The following is a 17269-nucleotide window of genomic DNA, read 5'->3' as shown; positions in this document are numbered from 1 at the left end:
TTCAGCAGCTTTGAGTCTGTATCGCAACTGGTTAATTTAGTTCAGAAAGAAGCACAGGGCAGGTAACTTGTGTTGCTGTCTGCCTGGCTCTCACAGCTTCTGGAGTGCTTGGGAATTGGAACTGCAAGCCTTTGAAGGCTTGGCTAGACTCTGGCAGTACTTTATCCACTGAACAATGCTGGCTTTCTCCAAACTCTTTGGGGCTGGGTAAGTAAGAAATGACTCTTCTTGGCTTGTGATGTAAAAGGTGGACAGAAGACAGGCATGGAGGCAGTACTGTAGGGCCCAGGGGTACTGAGCTACCTGAAGTTCCCCAAAATGTACTTGACTGGAGCTTAATAGTTACTGTATCTTCAATAAATATTGATTGATGAAGATTGCCACACTGATCTTCTGAAATTAATAATGGATATTGTTGTGCTGGTGATCAGTTTCCTGACTAATTAGTATTGGACTTGTCCTAGATTAAAAAAACAACAAAATGAATAGTATATAAATAGCACACTTGTGAGAAGAAACCTTTAAATATGTGGAGGCTTCCTAGTCTAGGAATATCTTAGCTCTTGCTTTGACTTTCACATCTTCAGTCCTAGGGTTTTTATCATTCTGAGTGGACAGTGCAACACTGAATGCCAGTGTCCACCTTTACATTGAATTCTTACTGAGCGATATAAGTTTAACCATTGCAGTAGGCTTATTTCTTTTATCCAAGAAGTCTTGGAAACTGTAATAAAAGCAAAACCACTATCTACAAACCACATTTATGTTCTAATATAAATAGCGGCCTGGGCAGTATCTGATGGCATAATACTGCAGCAGAACTGTGTTGCACTTCATGTCAGAAAGCTGATCAGCCCGAGACTGCTGCACTCCAGAACAGCTGAACTGCATGAATGCAGCTGAGCAAAGTCAAAGGTTTTCTGTGAGCATCTGACAGCTGAATGGGAAAGCAAAGTCAAAAAGATATCACTCTGCCCTTATCTCAATGCCATGTTAAGATTAGACTGATTAATGAAGTTTAAAACCAAAATACTTCATCATAACGTATTTGTTCCCCTATAACAAAGTGAAATGCACCAAAATGCATAACTATGTTACTATTAATGGACTGTGTTGCTGCAGCAAATTGGTGCAGGAATTGTTCAGGACATTCCTTGGCATATTGGATATGGGCTGTGCATTGGAGCTTTGTTTCACTGAAGTGCTTTTTCTCATCTATTACAGATTAACTATGTGTTTCTGGATTGCAGAGTGAGTGGCCTTGAAGTATTGTGAAACACTTCAGTAAATCAATGTTTTCAAAGCCTTGGCAAAGATGTATAAAATGTCAGTAAACCATTTGACATTCAGGGGAGTCTCTTCCTGCTGCTGTTTTCAGCGTACTTCCAGGTGTCACTGAAGGCCGGTAGTGGACTTTCTTACGCTGAGAATTTCCTGCCTCGTAATGCTAACGCTGCCATGCAGCAGCTGCAGCAGGACAATGCTGGTAGCAAGGCACAAGTAAGTATAAATACAAAGCAGAATACCCAGCTTTGTCTCTACTCTTCTGTGGTGTTATAAAACCAGAAGAATTGAGTATGTTATTCTATGCAACAGGTATAAAGAAGTGAAGACTGACCCAGTCCCCTGAATCCTAGACCTCTGCTGCATGGGCAGTAATGACTGGCATGCTGGATGCAGATCTTAATCTGCATATGCTACAGCTCACCTGGCAAAGACCAGGTATCCTGTGGTTTTGGGTTATACAAGTGACAGGTAGGTGTAAGTGGTCCAGTCAAGAAAAAACCTAATCTCCAAATGGAAAAGCAATGAAGGTGAAAAGGAAGGAAAAAGCTTTCCAGTCAGTGCCAGGACTCTTTTGGACACAGATAATCAGCATATCTGAAAACTTGATCTAAAAGCTTTCAAGGGTGGTACCAAAAGGCAATAATAAATTTAGATTGACCCTGATGTACACTTGGCATTTTGCTATGGTGCATTGAAGTATGTGGATGAAAAATTAACATGTTTCAAAACTATCACTCTGCAACTGTTGGTTCCAGAGCCAGCTTGCTGTAGAGCTTTTGCCCACATATTTTAAATGCTGCCTGTTTCACTTGTCCCCCTGGCAATGTCCTTTAACAACCTTGAGCTTAAACTGGTTTCCCCTTCCTCAGCCTCACTTAGCACTGGAGACGAGAATAACAGAACCAGACATCATTGGTAACTGGTAATTCTAGGACATAAAGTGAAGTCTCTTCTCTTTTGATACTAATTCACTTTTTGAAGCTAGTTCTTTTGTTGCATAGTGCTGACTCTCATTTCCATGAAACTCAAGGGAAATGGATGGGTGCATGTTGTCTCTGTGCTCATTGAATCTCTCCCCCATGAAAATGGGGGCTGAATCCACCATGAAATACGGGGTCTACATAGCTTCACTACCTGTAGCCTTCCAGTGGCTTAATCAATGGAATAGCGGAGGGATAAATTGTGCCTTCTGTCAAAACAATAAGGGGCAGGAATTAAATGTGCACAGGGCAAAAAGTTTTTTCTAGGCCTGAGCTGGTTTAAAACAACCTAGCTTTGCTGTAGTGATAGGTTTTGGATCAGGCTTTATGCTGTTCGGTGCATCAGGAAAAAAAATGGGACCTGTTAAATGTGTGTGGAAGGTGTGAGCTTTTTGGTTTTTTTTCAAATTTAATATTTATACTTACAGCTTCTGTGTGTGTCAAGACTGGTGTTAGAATGAGATCGCTCCTTGTTCTTTTTGTCATCCCCTGTCCTTACTCATTAAAGTTAGAGCACTCTGCCTGCATCGTTCTGGCTTCTGTTTGCCTGAGAAGCCTCTGCTGACTTCTGAACAAGTTCCAGCCTGCACCCCAAATTTAGATGAGCTGAGGTGGGAGCAGGGTATGTTTGAGAGGCTCCTGCAGATGTCTGGTTTGCTTTTCACTTTTGATCTTGCAAGAACAACATCACCAGGTGAGAAAACCCAGCAGGCAATCAAATGGCTCAGTCTCCACCTTGTCAGGAAATACGGCTGTACAGCGAGCGCTTGCTTTTTAGACCCAATCCTATAGGATCAGGGTTCTTGCAGTGTCAGGGATTTAAGACTTTTTAACTCCCCCTCCCCCCCCTTTTTTTTCCCTTGCTTCTCTGAACAGCTCTGGGCTCTCCCGGCATCACTTCAGTGCGAGGACCCGTCTGACACTACTTATGCCAGGTCCTGCCTCCCGCACAGGAGAAGCAGTCTGCAACTTTTGCTGCTCTAGACAACGCTTCATCTCTGAGAAAGCAGAGCTCTACAGAGTGGATTTGGGGTAAGAAGAGAGAACTTCTGTGGGAGGGAGGGTTTCCTAAACTGGTTTAATGGAAGCTCTTTCCTTTGCATGTTCTTTTAGGATGGGAGGCATTTTAAGGAGGCTGTGGTCCTTCCTCCTGCAGGGATGTCTTTTATAATTGATAAAAGATTAAAAAGTCCAACTTCTGGTGTGTGCTTGCTAATTAAACTTCATTCAGTTCGTTTCCTTTCTGCCTTTTTAAATCTCCTTGGGACCAATATGAGGGAGGCTGAATCAGTGATGTCTTTTTTTTTTTTTTTTAATCTGCTTTTTTAAAACAAAACAAAACCCCCAAACCCAGAACTAAACCCACTAAAATTACTTGTCAGGAGCTTTGGTTTTGCATTATCTCTGTTGCTGCTTTTCCAAGCAGGTGGTGGGGTTTTAATGCCTGTAGGCTGGTGCAGTTGTGCTGCAGTCCGAGCCCTGTGCTGAGCTGCAGAGCCTTTGCAGGAGTGCAGCAGGACGCGCTGACTTGCTGCCGATGCAGCACTTCAGGAAAGGAAACTTCCTCCGTCTCCCCTCCTTTCCCCCTTCCTTCACATCTCGCAGCTTGGCTCCCCACTCGCACTCCCTGTCATCACCCCAAAGAAACTGGGGGTTGTGTGGCAGGATTACGGGAGGACGAAGGAGAAATTGGACACTGCGGCTTTAAGAGTGCAGCAGTGCCAGAGCTTTTCTCCTTCAAGTGATCTGCAAAGCAGCAGCCTTAGCCAGGGATTCCCCTTTCCGTGCTCGTCCTGAGCTCTCCGGAGCTGCCAGCTGGAATCAGGGTTTTTGCAGCCCTTACTGACTTGCCTTTACCTCTGATTTTTAAGCAATCCGTTAAAAAAACACCCAGTTGTTCCCTGAAATGTCTGGACTCAGACCTCAGCTTCAGCACCCTTCTCCCAAAAGACCATGTCCTTGTGTGCTTGTACCTGCTGAGCTTAAAAAGTGTGTTTGAATCTAAGAAAAGTGGTCTCACGATCTCCAAGCATTAATACCTTTCTACAGCCTTCAAAAGTTGAATTTGCATTGGAAACGTGTCAGCACAGCCTTTTTCTGAAGGAGTTTAACTTGCGTTTTCTGGAGAAATGTGCAGCCTGAACACAATTTGTTAATGGCATGAGGACTGAATTTTTAACTATGGAGTAAAAAAATTCACTTGGACAGACGTGTCTGCTAGCAACTTGCGTTTTCCTAGTATAAAAATATCTATTAATTGAAATGTAGCTTCTTACCAATTCAGTGTCTTGGTAACTATGAATGAATGGGGCAAGGGGAAAAATGCAGTTTGAGCAATTACCAATTCTGTTGAAACAGCAGAGAAGTCGGCTGTGCTGAAATCCCTGTAGATATGGATTTCATCTTATGTGTCTGGGGGCGAGGAGGGGGGGAAGCTACTCAGCAGTCAGTTATTACAGCACGTACCAAGTTAGAGCCTTGCTGCTGCTCTGGAGTTGATGCTGGATGACATTAGCAGTGTCTGAAATGACTAAATATTTGACTTCCCTTTTTTAGTGATGTCTCTTGACACCAGGAAGGGTGTTCTTGTCCCCACCGAGGCTGAGGCAATTACTTGTGTCTGCAACTTTATTTGACAGTAGTAGTGTATGTTTACATTGATTAGATCTGTAATTGTGGTGGCGCTTTTATCGCGTGCTTGCACAAGGACTAAGAAAAGTCAGTCAGATCTGTAGGAAAGGTAAGTGTTATCCTCATCACAGAGGAGGGGAGATGGGGCCAAAGCTTCATCTCTCAAGGTCACACAGTGCAAGCCCCTAGGCACCCTCAGCTGCACAGTTGTTCTTTTAAATTCAATGAAACTTTAAGATCAGAGATGTCTCTGGCCCTGAGCCTTGGAAGACACAAGGGGAGTCATGGATGTAAGGATGAAACCTTGAATTTTGCATGACATAAATCATAAGTTAAAATAACTGAAACGCAAACACTTGTGATGCAGACTTTACGCAGCCCGCTAATACTATGTTACTTTTTCCTTACATCATATTAATGAGCAAAGAGACTTCAGTTCATTTGTAAAGTACTTGCGCACAAGTTTGTGGCATTTATGAAGAACCACTCTAATTGGTGGAATAGGAACAAAAGAAAAGTGACTGAGCTAACGCTGTGCTTGATGTAAATCACCAAGAGATAATGAATGTGATGGGATGTTCCAACATATGGGTGTTGTGGAAGGGTAATCAGCATAAAGGCATATTGTTCTCTTCCTGAAGAAAAAACCAGCTGCTCTAAAGTTGAACAGAAGAACAGACTTCACCAAAGGTGATACAAGTGGTGAAAGCACGGGAACTACAGGGAAGCAGCTACAGTCTCTGGAGTTCTGCTTTCTAGAAGTGGACATGAGAGTCTTGAAAGGGCTCTCTACGTGTCTCCTTGAAAACCTGGCCAGATGACTGTCTACCAGATATAGCAAATAGCAATGATTATAGCAGACAAAATGAGCCAAATCAGAGACTTCTGCATTTCAAATAGTAGCCCCTGTATTGAAGTGTCATCAGACCGGTAATCTACTCAGGTGCAGTATAACTGATTACATGCTACTATAAGGAAATTAAGGGCAAAGAACTCTTCAGTGCTGAGCAACGGGAGGAAAAGTTGCAAAAGACAAAATAACACCAGAGCAAAAGGGTTGGGGGGGGAGGATGTGCCTTATGTCATCTATCCTCTTACATCCTGTGCTGCCCTAGCAGCTCTTGCTTTGCCCACCTGAGAAGGCATCCTCAGTACACATTAAAGCTTCACTGGGTTCATAGCACCTCCAGTGCCACCTTAAACTTCTGTGCTATGCCAACAGCAATCCAACATGATAGGTACCCAGATAGTGTGAATATAATGTAAGCCAGTATATCTGAGTGCACAGATTCGGTGCCTCTGAAATCTAGACTTTGCTGTGTCTGGTGAAAGACCATATTTCAGCTGATTTCTTCCTTTAATGCCAGCCTCTGATCTGGAAAGCAGTGATCTTTTCCTGGCTGCCATATTGATTCTAGAGCGAGTTTTAGCTTTTTGGGCTGCCTGGTGTATTTGCTCCTGCAAGAGGTGTCTTGAGAAAGTATTCCTTATTCCTAATGCCTGCTCATGGGGCTCGTGAGCTTGCACAGAGATATGCTGTAACAAATTCTTTGTGGTTATAGCCAGCACTACTACCAGAGCCTCAGATGACTCTGCTTCACCACGTGTTTAATGAGTGGGACTTAAATGGTGGTTTGCTTGTTACTACTGATTTTTCGTGATCTATTTCCAGTGACTGGTATGGAAATGGTTAAGAAAGATTGAGTCAAATGACAGCATGTATTTTTGGAGAAGGTCATGGATTCTGTACCTGGTGCCCTACTGCAAAGGGCACATAGCCTTTAAATATTTGGATATGTCTACAGTTTGTTTTAGCAGCACCAAAGGCAGGAGTTAAGGCAACTGTAGTGTAGTGCATCAGCAGGCTGCACGCTAGGCTGTAGTGATGTAGCTTTTTTCCAAGCTAATACGTGTTTCCCACCCCGCCCTGATGAATGACATACTCCATGGGTATTACCTAGCACTGCAGCAAACTCACATCTTGTAAATCTCTTTCTTACAAGAGGTCTGGTTTTATGAGTGAAGAAATACAGGAGTGATGTGAGGAAGGGTCTCTTATGCAAAGGGAATTTAAAAATTGCTACTGGACCTCAGTTGGAGGGTTGTTGGTAATTGCCTGTTTCTGTGAGGAATCGGGAAGATAGCTTTCCTTTCCTGAAGGATGGCCAGCATTTAACAGTTTTGCCATTTTCCCATGGACCTGAAACACTTGGGTTGGAGCAAGGGAGAGAGGCTGCTTCTTGCAAAACCTCTGCAGATTCTTCCAGTTGGCTCTTTCACTGCAGAAGCCAGTGTGATCAGGAGTGCAAGGGGTGGGGGAAATTGTTGGCTGTCTCAGTTGCGCGATGTGATGCACCAATGTATTAAAAAGCCTTACCAGCTCCTGTAAATTGCTTTTTGCCCATCCCTGTCTGACACGTGAACACAAGAATTCCCATGTGCCAGGAATCTTAATCTTTTTTGTTCTCCTACCTCCATGCCTGGGCGTAAATGTCCTTAAGATGTAATTTTTCCAGCTCAGCCTTTAGAATTTCTAATTATGCTGGGAAAGCTAAACTGCAGCGGGGTTGCCATTCGGCTACCCTTCTTGTGCCTTTCCCCTGCTTTTCAGACAACCGATCTTTTGAGAAGGGACAGTCCCTACTGCTGAGTGAGGAAGAACTAAAATTTGGCAAATCTAAATGGGTTTTAATTTGCGTCAATATTCTGCAGCAAGTATCTGTACGCGTTTATAAACAGAGGGCAAAGCTTACCTCATGTTAAAAGCTTATTTGTGATGAATAGAAAGTACTCTGCTGTTGTCTTAAGCACATCCTCACTTAATGTTGTTCTTTATCAAAGATGCTCTTCGCTTGGTTTAGCAGCAGAAGTTGTGTTGAATCCTGTGAAAACAAAATAAGGTCCCTGCCCCAGAAAGCTCACACACAAGAGCCTTCTTATATTCAAGAAAAGCATGGAAATGGCCTTGAGCTAGCTGTTGACCTTGAGTTGTTGGTGAAACTTTTAGGCTTAAATATTAGTGGATTGTAATTTAGCATCAGTCATGAGTCCTTTGCCAGTCCTGTCATTCAAAAAAGGTGGAGAGTTGGCTGATTATGCACAAAGGGAAATTATGTGGAGAGCCATTTTCAACTTTGAAGGTCACTGTCAGACTGGGGAGAGTGGGGGAGGAAAACTGCTGTTGAGGTTGTCCCTAAGGTATTGTGTTTTGGTTCCTGGGGAGCTCCGAGGCTCAGAAACGCTTCCCCACACATACCTTCTACCAGGGGACACCTGAGTGTACCTTTACACGTAGTGAAGAACATACTTTTTTTTTTTTTGCCATAAGTCATTGTTGTGGTACTGCAGCAGCACTGTTGGTGGCAGAACACGCGATGTTAACCTGTCTCCCTTGCACAGTTTGTACAAGTGCTCGAGCGTGCCTGCTGCGCTTCAGAGAGCAACATTTGAACTGCTCTAGGCAAAGAGGGGCCCAAAGCAAATATCCTTGAACTGAAGGGCAGGAGGAAGCTGGTCGCTGAAGCCTATCTCAGAATTAACCTGGGCTGTGGAAAAGCATGCAAGTTACAACACGGGGTTGCAGTCCTGAGGAGACAGACCTTGGACTGAATACCAGGAAATATTCCTAGCTCCGAGGCTGCCTTGCCCAGCGAGCTGGGAAAATCAGCATGCCTCGGGCAGAGGAAAAAGTGCTCTGCAGAGAAACTGTAAATGTGGTTATGGCACACAGAGGGTAAAGCTGAGCAGGATCCTTGTGTGCACCTGGAGGAGTTTAAAGGAGGGGTGGTGCAAATAAGACCTGCTCCTCCTTGAAGGCTCAGTCCTATAGACAGGCTATAGGCAGTCATCCAGTGTCTGATTACTAAGTATCAGCTAGTGTGCCTTGGGTAGCTGGGGGAGAAGTGAGGAGGAGAGAACAATTTGTGGTTTGCTGGCAAGTCACCCGCTCTTTGATGCACTGCAGCAAAAGCCCTATCTGAGAACTTCAGCAAAGAAGGACATTGCAGGGAAGGGCGGGGGGGGGTGGAACATGACACACGGACGGCACACGACTGAAAGATGCTGCTGCAAGCGCTGACAGCCAGCCCCTGTACTCTGCTTCCCCCCCAATCGTTTAGCAATTGAGTTGGCCAAGTTCATTGCCTTATGCCTGTGAGTAGAATGCAGTGTCCTTTTCCTGGATGTCCTTCAGTTGCAAGGAGGGATGGTACCGCGTGCAAGCATGTCCTCAGGGGCTTATTGTAGCAATTTGGGTAACAGTCATGATGAGGAAGCAGCAAGGCTCCAGTAGGTGAATTGAACTCGGGTGACAAGCCACCACTGCAGCATCCGCTCTGCAATTGCCTCAGCCAGGATGTTATAATGTCCTGGGGACTAAAATGGCAGACGTAGCGTGTCATGTAGCAGCAGTGTTGATGGAAAGTAAGTGTGGACCAAAGAAATGGCTAATTGCTGATGCAGTGCAGGTGATCCTTGGTTTATTGCTGTTGCAGCATATGCAAGGTATCTGGACTGCACCCTAGGCAAACAATAAGATAAAGGGTAGTTCATTTTATCTACTAGGGATTAAAGCTCTTCAATTGGTAATAGACTTTTTTGGCCCCCCCAACAAATATACCGTTGCTGCAGAAGATGACTGCAACCTGCAGACCGCCCTGTCAGACGACCTCCTCTGCCCCTCTTAGGAGAATTACACCCAAAGTGCAACCCAAGAGTGGAAGAAGACCCCACTGATCTATGAAGATGCAGGGCTGCTAGCCCCAGTCTGCCAAGCACTCAGGCGAGCGCTCGTGAAGGGGATGTCCTGCTAAGCTGCTTCCAAGCTGGACCCCTTGGCAGCACAACCTGCTAGCCGAGCAGAATTTGGCCATCTTCCTCTGGAAGGAGTTGCAAGAGAGTATGGTAAGGTTTTTTTTTTTAACTTTGTCTCAAAGTTAACCTGTTAGCTTAGCTCCTTATACTACACTCATAATATTGAGGTAGAAGAGAGAGGCACTTCCTTAGATTCTTATATGCAGTTTCTTGTGGTGCTAGTGAGCTGACAGTTTAGCATTGGAGAAACAAAGTTTGCAGGAGACAGAAGTGGAAAAAACTTGCAGTGGTAAATTTTTTGTATTCTGACCATTCCTATATAACACACAAGTTGAATACATCATGTGATGAATGTATTTGTGTAGTAGGTAGCATTCATGATGATATTATTTAGCTGATGTTTATTTTCAGACTCTCTATTTTAAGAAACTGACTCAGATTTACATGTGATGGGTGTTTCTGGTAACAAAGCTCTTAACTCCAGCCACCTTACTGGCAATGTTGGTGTGTTTAGTTGTGTAAACAACTCGAGTGGCACAATAGCTAAAAACAGCCACTTGAACTGTGACCATGGAACCGGCATTTGTGTGCCTGCGCGGCTTGAGTGAAAGCTGGCCTTTCTCGCCACGTTCTCCTCGTACGTCCCGAAGGGCTGCAGCAGCAGCGGGGAGGGATGGAGAGACCTGTGCGCGCGTAGCGTCATAGAATCAGAGAATGCTTTGGGTTGGAAGGGACCTTAAAGATCATCTAGTTCCAACCCCCCTGCTGCTGTTTCCAAAGCTTTGGGTTGCTGCAGTTCTGTTCTTGATGACCGCTCTGCCCAGTGCCATCTCACCGGGTTCAGGGCTGCTTTTCGCTAGGCAGGAAGGAGTTTGGAGAGGGTGGGTGTCCCCGCTGGGTCTGCTGCCTGCTCCCAGCAGAGGGAGGCAGCAGCACAGCCATGTGCAGGCGTGCAGCCTTCAGCTGCTCTCTGCTCTTTCAGCTTGGGTGTCATTAAAAACAAACACCCCTCCCTCTCCAACACCTCACCAAGAAAAGAGGTATTTCTCTTGCCGCTTAACGATAAAGCCTTTGAGTAGCAGGGATTTGCTACCTGTAATTGCACCAGCTAATCCTACTAGCAAGCTCTGTCCTTCACCTTAGGTACTATTCTTAGTTCAGTCTCTACTGGATGTTTGACAGAGCAAATGTTAAGGCTTGGTCTGTGCCTTGGAGAGATTAATTGAACGAGTGAATTGGGAAACGTCTTCCCTAAGAGACAAAGCCTTGCGAGAGATTGATGGGGACGCTGCTTTTCTGAGGGAGGTAAGTCAAATACTGGTGGAAATGCTAAGAAAGTGGTGGAAATGCTGATGGATGAACTTGGTGAACTCAGCCTAAGGGAGTAGACTAAATGACTTAATTTTCTTGTGACTCTTTGCTCTTATGACCTTAGTACAAAAGTCTGTCTTTTGTCATCTTGCCTTTTTTATCCGATGCTGGGTCTCCAGCTTGCTGCTGTTTATTTGTTCCCTCAAATAGTACGTAGAATCCCTGTGCCATCCAGGCCCTGCTCTTGTGGGTGGGTGTGACGCTGGGGAGGAGTGACAGTCCAGGAGGAGATTAACGGCTGTTTGAAGAGATGTCCGCTTCTTAGAGGAGTAATGTGACTGCTATGTCCTTTGTAGCATTTTTTGCCCTGAGACTTACAGGAACAGGTTTTTGCATTGCGGAAAAGTGGAATATGTCAAAATGCATCAAGTTTGGGCTTTTGCAGCCTGGTGAACATCGGTGTGTCTCAGTCCATCAGTGGTACAAGCCCTTTCTAACAGGGCAGTTGCAAACCCTGTCAGTGTGTTGAGGTGTACCTGCACCTGGCAGTTACAGCTGGATGCCGTCTTCCGTGCAGCGTGGAGATCTGGGGGGGTCTGTGTCCTTGCTTTGGTTCCTATTTGATCAGGAGGGAGAGAGAATCTTACTGAGAAAGAAAAATCCTGACTTTGCAACTGGTACATGTCTGAGCAAGGCCAAACGGACTATCGGAATGAATAAGGCACTTCAATTTGAGCTGTCAGATGTTTCAGTCATCACTGGAAACATACTCAGTTGCCTGGAATGTCATCTCTTGCTCTTTCCTTGAATTGGTATGGCTCCTTATACTAATCGCTCCGCTTCTGTTTCCTGTTTCTGCAGAAAGGAGAAATGTTCATAGGCTGTTGTACCCACAAAGTGGTTCAGGAAAGAATTTGCCGGTGTTCTTGGAGACCAGGAGCTTCTGGGAAATGACCCTTTTGGTGATGTCTACGTGGGTTTGTGGCTGTTTAGACAGAGGCAGCACAGGAAACAAAACTGGATCCCAGTTGCTGTGCAGAGATGGGAGAGGCTAACTGGCATGTGGTATGCAGGAGTAGCCTGTGTATTAGATCATCACCTGTGACGTGTCTTTATCTTAAGATATTTCTCCCCTCGGGCAAAATATGCCTTCACAATTCCTCAGAAGTGCTTATTGATACACTTAGTTATTTTATTCCCTCCACCGTCTTCACTTTTGCTTCAAACACAGCACCTCTGTCTGGCAACTGGGATGTGATATAAGCATAGCCAGAGTGCTGCCAGCAGCCTGGGCTGTACAGGATCCCTGACAACCTGCCAGCCATGCAGGGATTTGGGAAGGCTCACAGAGCTCTGCAGAGTCTCGTGTCTCAGGGCTTTTCTGTTCTTGTTGCCAGATCTTCAGCAGTCTTTCCAGTTATGCCCTCCTTAAATGTGAAGCAAAAGGAAAGCTCAGCGTTAGCAGGTGTACTTGCAGAACGTGACAGCTAAAGAACAATCCAAACACTACAGAAACTAGGTTCAGGATTCGAAAGACCTGGGTCCTTCATGTGGCTGCGAAAGTGGTAACTCAGATTTGCAAGATGAGTGGGAGCACCAGTAGCCTAACAAGCTAAGCATTTGCTGAGTAGCAGTATGCTCACTTTGTGTTTACACTTATGCAACTGAAGAGGCTTTATCCCCAGCTAATTAGCTGTAATTGGCCTTTTAAGTAGTATGCATGTATAGGCATGTATGTCTGCAGCAGTCTTGTCAGAAGACAGCCAAAGGAGAAAGTATCTGCAGAGGAGCTGAGGAGAGCTGGACCTGTATGTGAGTTTTCAAGTCAGTGAGTTCACGAGAGCTTGTGCTCCTTTAGCAGCCCCAGAACTTCTCTTATGCTTAGGTTCAAGTTCCAGGTGGTTAATGTGTCTTAGTCTCCAGCCCTTGTCCATCTAGTTGCTGCAAGTAAAAACCTGAACAGAGAGCTAGCTTCAAGAGTGAAGTAATGATATGCTTAGACCCCAATCATGTTATCTCAAGTTGAGTTGGTAGGTGAAATGTGCCTTCGTAGTCCTAGACTATGGTATATGAGAGGTAGCTGATTCAGGCTAATGCTCCCTCAGTGTGAGCTGATATTTGTTGTGTTAACTCCTGTTAACACAGGCTGTGAGCTTGAACACACGGACAGTTAATCCAGCTCTGCTGAAGCATGGCATTCCCTTAGCTAAGCTAAGGGAACTTGTTCAAACATATGACACTGCAGTTGGATGCCTTCCACATTCACTTGCTGCTAAAGTTTCCCAAATTAGATGCTAACCAAAGTATTTCCGCAATGGAAGACGTAAAACAGGTTATTGAGGTTTGTCAGGTTTGTATGAAGACCTTGGGCTATGTTTCAGCCATGTTTTACTTGGCCTCTGGGAAACTCTCATGATACAAGGTAAAAGGGCCTGTTGAGTAGGCACAAACTATTTATATACCAAATACAACCATGAACACAGTAACTGGTGGTGTACATACAGTATTTCTGTTCCTTGTTAGCAGGCCACTTTGCTGCAATTAAGGTAACTGGATCCTCTGCTCATTACAAGTGGATAGCTACAAAGCCCGCGGCTTATTTACCCTTGCAAAGGAGATCTGGAAACATGTACTTTGGGGAAAGCCTGAATTGCTTCCCCGTTTACCAAGAATTTTGCCATCTATATGTTAAAATGATGTTTTCTGAGGGGAGAGAACAGTTTGCGTAAGTGTTCATGAATCTGCCTCCATAGTGGTACCATTGAGGGGAAAGGGTTGGAATGGATGGGGAGTAGTTGAGACCTTAAAGGAGGCACTGAAACCGCTGTTTTCCCCCACATTATTTGAGAATACTCTTTTACCCTCGGTAGGAGAATTGGTAACTTGGTGTCATGATGTCTTGGCTGCAGGGTGGAGATCAACAAGCTGACACTCAATGAAGATGGTAGGTAATTTTTCTGTGCGTGTTTCTTTTTCAACTAGCATTAAAACCTACTGCTAATATCTGTACACAATACAAGTTCTTAACTAGTGCGTGATGCTGTTGTTACGGATAACCATGAAGGTAAAATGTGAGTTAAAGTAACTTCTCATTCAGATCATAGTTCCCTAGAGTTTGAGGACAGAAGAGATCTACTAAAGGAATCTGACTACGAAGCAATGATAATTCATTCAGTTAGTCTACTAGATGGCTGGGTTGAACCAGAATGTCAGAAAGACGATTCACCTTGACTTGAAGATAAAACAATCCACCATTTGCCTACGTACTGAGTTTCAGTCCCTAATGCAGTCTCAGCTTAGTTTAAGCTGAACCTCCGGCACTGACTTTTAGCCACTGGCTCTTCTGCCTCCCTCCTGCTGCTGTAAAGAACAAGCAGGAGCATCCAGCATTTCTCTCTAGGAAGAGCTTCCTACCCTGTAATCAGGTTGTGCCTGAAGGCAGCCTGGTTTAGTGATAAGGGCACTATCAGTGAGACCAGTTCAAGTGCTCCCGAAGTGTCAAAAGAGCCCTAAACCTCAGCAAGAGAGTAAGCTGAGCTGAAATTACAGCAAGCGTAGCGCAGCTCCTAGTTGCTGTTCCCGTGCTCTGGGGTGCTTTCACCAGAGACCCATCCTTAATGAACTTTGGTGGGTGGGATCATGGTTTTGAAGTGGTGACAGCTCATGCAGGTTAAAGGCAGCAGTTGCCCTGTGTGTGGCAGGATGCCAGTCCTTCAGAAAGACTGCTAAGTGATGGTGCCAGCATGCCTGTAGGACGCCTTGGATTGCTAGCTTCCAAATGTGGGCACTTAACAAGGTCATTCAGCTTAATCTTTCTGTTCAACTGTAAAGGGTCTCAGTTATCTGGGAAATGACAAAAATCGGGTTGTTCCTGTGGTGGTCCTGCCCAACAGTGAACAGGGGAGTATTTCCAGCCATTAAATCTGCTTGAGGTCTGTCAGACTAATACCCACCTATACTTGGCAAGTCTCAAGCATTTGGCTTCAAACCTTGCTTTTAAAGGGAGCTTCTGGGCATGGCCTAACCTGTCGTGATACCACAAGGCCAATGCAAAGGAATCCAGGAGTAGTGTTAATATTAAGTGTGGAGACTGGCACGGCCACAGGTGCCCTCCTGGGGAGCCTCCTCTTGTGCCGCAGCCTGCGTGCCGGAGAGCATCCCTACTCAGGCAAGCAGCAATGCTGCGTGGTGCAAGGATGTAGGGCTGCTCTGGGGTGAAGAGGGTGGGGGCGATCACAAAACCCAGAATGAATGGGGTGGGGGAAATGTAATTGCATGCACACGAGTAGAAATTCATCCAAGCTGTCCCTGTGCAACCTGGTTCCATTGGGCCACCTTTCACATTTCTACTGTTCCCTTTTATGCCACGATGGGAGACACATTCATTTTACTCTGGCTTTTTCTGCTTTGCAGGACCAGAGCATGATCTAAGAGGAGCCCTGCAATATATAGGGAGAAAAAGGCGACAGCTATGAGAAGCAATGGACATAGGAACAAATCTAGCATCTTTAGAAAGATGCAGTTCAAAGGGCCTTCTCTCATCCAGGTCTGTGTGGGTAGAGTATAGCTGAGTCACTGGCTCCGTTTCTCCTCCTCTCTGACAGGCTTTCTCAATTCAGTGCCAGAGGACCGCTTTGGCACGTGATAAATGATGCTTTGTGAAAACTTCGGTGTTTGTAGCACATCCTAAGTTAGGGATGCAATCATTTGCCATCTGTGGCTACCTCAGCAATTAATCTCTTATTATTTCTTATATAAACCATGGAAAACCATTAGCTTGAAGGCAGAGATGATAGAAAATTTGCCATCTGGATTGAACATGGTTTTTACACTTCCTTTTGTATTTTAATGTAGTAGCTTTTACATTTGCTTCCTGTGTAAAGTGAAATGCAGAAACTCGAGAAGACTGGAGATTTGAAATATTTGTTATTTGTACCAAACCAACCAACCTCTGCATCAAACTCTGAATTGATGTTAGGAGGTGGGAGTTGTGAAGGGTGCTGGGTGGGAAAATGATGGGATTTCCTGGGCTGCAAAGGGCTCTCCACTGTTGCATGTCAGGGGGAAAAAAAGGCTGTTCAGAAGTTGTTGGGTTTTGTTTTTTCTAATTATTATTTTATTTGGAAGCTGTCAGTTTAGAAGTTTGAGTAAGGTGGAAACCTCAGTCTCGTGAAGCAGGAGAGCGCTGATGAATTGTGTGAGCAAATGCAGAACTGGCCCTTTGTGCTACCTGTTGCTGTTAATGCTCCCCTTTCTAGGGGAGTCTGCTCTGCATCCTTCCCAAGTGGAAGATGCGGGGGAAAGGAGGGAAGGGCTCATCCCCTTGTGTAATACAGGCTTAGGGAAGTCTGTGCATAAGGCTAGTTTATTTTAAAAGTATTTTCATGGAAATGCATTTTGAAAAAGAAAAAAAAAATGCTTTGGAGCTGTCTGGTATCCCACTCACCCCCATCACACCGTGCATCCTGACCCTCTTTTCTTCCCCCAGCTGCATCTTCACATCAGGGCAGGGAAGCGAGGGCACCTGGAGGAAAGCAGAGGAGTGCCATTTGCTGCTGCAGCAGGGGCAGGACACAGCCTCAGTGTAAGTTAGCCTGATCTCGGGAAACTTCAGAGGGGCTCTATTCATTGTTGGTTGAAAAATGCTGGAGAGTTGGGTGGTCTGTATAGAAACCTGTTAAAAAAGAAAAACAAAACCCCAACAACCCAAAACCGGCAAGTGTGGTTTAATTTTGTGCAGGTTTTTTTTTCTGATGTTATCATGGCTGGATTTAATGGGCCAAATTCTTTGCTACTGGGTAATAGTGGAGTCATCCACTACGGCAGCAGGGTTGCTCTGAGCTTGTGCCGTGCTGAAATAGGAATCTGGCCCTGCAGCTTTATTAAGAACAGTAAATGTGCACACTCACTGGTACAAAAGAGAAGAAAAATATCTGCATTGTGTGAGTGAGGAAGAGGCTGCTGCAGTTGTGTCTCTGAAGGGCTCATTATTAATTAGCTGTGTGCACACTAAGTGCTTCTCTGGAGAATGAATGAGGTGCCTTAGCCTCCCTCTGCAACCCTACCATTTCTAACAAAATTAGTATTTGGGGGGGGGGAGGAGCGTATTTGGGATGGCTGGCCTTAAGCTGCGTGGGCTGGCAGGGAGAAAGCCTCCAGACCCTGACGGATGGGTTTGGTGTGTGGATTTCAAACCTGGGGTCCTGCACCGATGGGTTTCTGAGGTCAGTGCTGCAGTATGCCTCTCG

At 45.1% G+C, this 17269-nt stretch overlaps 1 long non-coding RNA gene across 1 annotated transcript; it reads left to right on the top strand.

Annotated features, from left to right (window-relative positions):
- Positions 1-13921: 13921 nt before the first annotated feature.
- LOC142604689 (uncharacterized) lies at positions 13922-16602 on the top strand. The gene is made up of 3 exons (XR_012838537.1): positions 13922-13965; positions 15435-15567; positions 16510-16602. It is a non-coding gene; the product is annotated as an uncharacterized LOC142604689 (long non-coding RNA).
- The last annotated feature ends 667 nt before the right edge of the window (positions 16603-17269 follow it).

The sequence above is a fragment of the Balearica regulorum genome, chromosome 21, assembly GCF_011004875.1.
Source record: "Balearica regulorum gibbericeps isolate bBalReg1 chromosome 21, bBalReg1.pri, whole genome shotgun sequence".
Lineage (NCBI taxonomy): Eukaryota > Metazoa > Chordata > Aves > Gruiformes > Gruidae > Balearica > Balearica regulorum.
The sequence above is the reverse complement of the archived record's forward strand: the minus strand, read 5'-3'. Positions and strand labels throughout refer to the sequence as shown.